Source organism: Montipora foliosa, chromosome 6 (assembly GCF_036669935.1).
Source record: "Montipora foliosa isolate CH-2021 chromosome 6, ASM3666993v2, whole genome shotgun sequence".
Lineage (NCBI taxonomy): Eukaryota > Metazoa > Cnidaria > Anthozoa > Scleractinia > Acroporidae > Montipora > Montipora foliosa.
This window is the reverse complement of record NC_090874.1, coordinates 64,853,705-64,856,753: the sequence shown is the minus strand read 5'-3', so window position 1 is coordinate 64,856,753 and position 3,049 is coordinate 64,853,705. Positions and strand designations below refer to the sequence as shown.

The window sequence follows — 3,049 nt, the reverse complement described above, 5'->3', positions numbered from 1 at the left end:
TGCAATTTGACTGCAAATTTATCATGTGCCGCGAAAATGAAAACTGCTGACCAGGTCCCCGGTACAGCTCAAGGGGCCGGTTGTTCGAAGCATGGTTAGCGCTAACCGGCGTTAAATACCATGAAAACCTTTAGGTTCTGATACCTCTTAACCAACGGTTAGCGCTAACCAGGCTTCGAGCAACCGGCCCCAGGATGCGAAGACTGTGATTCCTCTTGAAGTCCCCACCGACTGAAATGTAGTCCGAGCAAGGGTAAAATGAACACTTGTGCGAGAATAAATGAACCCGGCTCGGATAAAATGACCGGACCTTGCGCCGATTTTCCTTTCTGACGAGCCTTCGGTGTCTATGGTCAGCAGAATATGCTATGGTCGGCCTCTCGGCGCCTCTTCCGTTTCCCTCGTAAAGCTGATACACTCGGCTGCTACATTTGCCATTGCGTAAGTTTGAGACTTCCTGCAAGATGGGTGACCTTTTTACAAAGGGAAACTCCAGAATGTTTATAACAAGAAGAAGAAGGAGAAGTAACCATTTAACTCCCTGAAGAAGTCAGGCCGTGCGTTACGTACGAAATATTGGTAAAAAAAAATATACATACCCTCACAGACATACAACCACCCTTGCATTATTCCTTTGTTTATGAGAACTGGGGTTCCGTATATATCTGCTGATCAAAAACTTGAGCCAAGCACTCACAGCAGGAAAAAAATTTGCAGTGCCTGGTGCTGCTGAAAAAGTGGTGTGTAAACCATTTTTACCCGAGACGTGTGTTACGACATTTGTCCTAGAAAGTCTCAGTGGAATTTACCGTTTATAATATGCAAATAGTGTGCTATAAAAGTGATCGTACGCTTCGAATAAATTTCGTGGTTCTTATTTGGGTTTGCCCATGGCAGGTGAGTTGTGATTGAAATACATAGAGTATGTTACATGGCCGCGCGGAGACACCAAATTTCTCTTCGAATGTTGAAAAAAATTTCACAAGTGAGCGCAGCCTGACGAGTGAAATATTTTTCAACACTCGAAGAGAAATTTCGTATCTCCAAGCGACCATGTAACATTCTATTTATTATATAAACACCAATGAAATACTAGATCATTTCACGAAAGGCATCGAAAGGCGCGATTTAGATATGTAACCATAGCAACAGTGATCTTTTCACTTGTGAAGATATCATGTTTTCGCGCGAAAGCTCAGTGTATTTCACTGGTGTTAATATAATAAAGAGAAATTCACACTGTGTCTTACTTATTCAAGACCCTGTTAGCTAGTGCTGGCAATTTTCAAATTCTTGCTTATCTCACTTGGGGTTGTATTTTTATTGCTCCTAGACGACGAAAATAAGCTAGTTTGATAGTCTCACGGTTAGACTGGATCTAGCATGAAATGGAGTCTAATGCGAGGGATCGAAATAATTTTCATGCAAAAAGATTCCCCCGCATTAGCCTCTATTTCATGCTAGATCCAACCCAATCGTTACGATAACAAAATTAGCCATTTTGCTTGAATGTCTCTTTGACGTTAAATTTATGAATTATTAAAGGCCTCGTTGCTCAGTTTTCTCTCATGCAATGATTAGGCGTTGCTAAATTTGCAATTTACTAAACGTCGCTAAGAGAAAGCGCCCAGGTGTCATGCAGCATGAAGACTTTGGTAAGGAATTGATCAAAACTCTCTAACTTGTAGATGGTAATGCCGAGCAGTACAGACTTATCCAGTAACTTTCCTTCCGTATTTCCCAAATTTTTCAGTCATTTAATTACTGATCACTTAATTCAATGGGCTGCAGGTATGAAGCAGTGATGAGAGCACTCGCTTCCCACTGACGGACCTGTGTTCGATTCCTAAAATCATCATCATCAAAAAGTGGGTTGAGTTTGTTGGTTCTCTACTCTGCTGCGAGAGGTCTTTCTCTGCTTATAGCTGTTTTCCCCTCTCCTCAAAAGCCCATCTACCATTTGATATGAGTTGAGATGAGTTGATTTTATTTATCTTTAGTGCTCCAGCACCCCTTCATTATCATCGCACTTAAATACATCAATACACCAATACACCAATTTCACAGGCGACCAGGAAAAAGAGTTTTTAAATTAAATTAATTAATTAATTAAAGCTAGTGTAATGATAGCGGTACACCGGCCAATGAGTTAATCCGCATTCCATTGAAGTTGGGTTGAGTCCATTTGGTGACAAAACCCCGTGCTATCTCCACCAAATAACATTTCCTTGCAAGATATCCCGCTTGGCCTGAAGCTAGTGTCGTGCTCTAACCTCCTTTCAGGGCTAAATTTTTAGGGGTATTCATAGCAACTGGGAAATGTATTCTTGAGGCTTGTAGAAGAGCGGTACTTTATTTACACAGAATTGTCTTTTCCGTTGGTTTTTAACACAAAAATGAGTTGTTTACTCATTTAATAAAAGTGTATAAAAGATGCATGAAGCGTGTTACAAGTAAGCGCAATATTACGTCTGTGTGTCCCGCGCGTAAAAATTCTCTATGTCCAATTATCGAGGAAATTAGATCCAGATACCATAGTATCTGGCATAAGTATAATCATAAATCTCTACTATGAAACACCTGGGGTACAATTTGTTATTTTATATAATATTAAAACACTCTCTCTTCTCCAAATAAGTTATATAAATAACTCATAACTAAGAGCGTATATCTCCCATAATAGGTTTTTTGAAAAAAACTTAACCACTCAAAGGGGTCGGTGTCTGATTACACGAGTGACTGTTTCCGATTCCAGGGATGATAAATAATTGATTTTCTAAGCCAAAGATCATTGTAATTAACAGACAACCCGAGAAGTTTTAAAAAGCCTGAAATTAAGAAGTCTGGTTTCTAGGTGGAAATAGGGAGTTCCAGAAACGACGACTGCTACGGCACCGAGAATTAATATCATTGGTTCAAAGAGGGACGCAGCACAATTATTTTCCCTCAAAAGAGGGAAAATAACATTGCTGGAAGTGTGGAATGCATTTAAGCGCATATTTTTCCGACACTCTGTATAGCAACGACGTGATTACGAAATTTGAGGTTT

The 3,049-nt window shown here is 39.9% G+C and overlaps 1 protein-coding gene across 1 annotated transcript in view; it reads right to left on the bottom strand.

The window, feature by feature from the left end:
• Positions 1–1,972: 1,972 nt before the first annotated feature.
• The window catches only part of LOC138006165 (ephrin-B2a-like), a 13,312-nt gene continuing 12,235 nt past the window's right edge, over positions 1,973–3,049 (bottom strand). Inside the window, exon 5 of the mRNA XM_068852318.1 lies at positions 1,973–3,049. This exon is cut by the window's right edge and continues 701 nt beyond it. The gene's annotated coding sequence lies outside the window, so the exon portion shown is untranslated.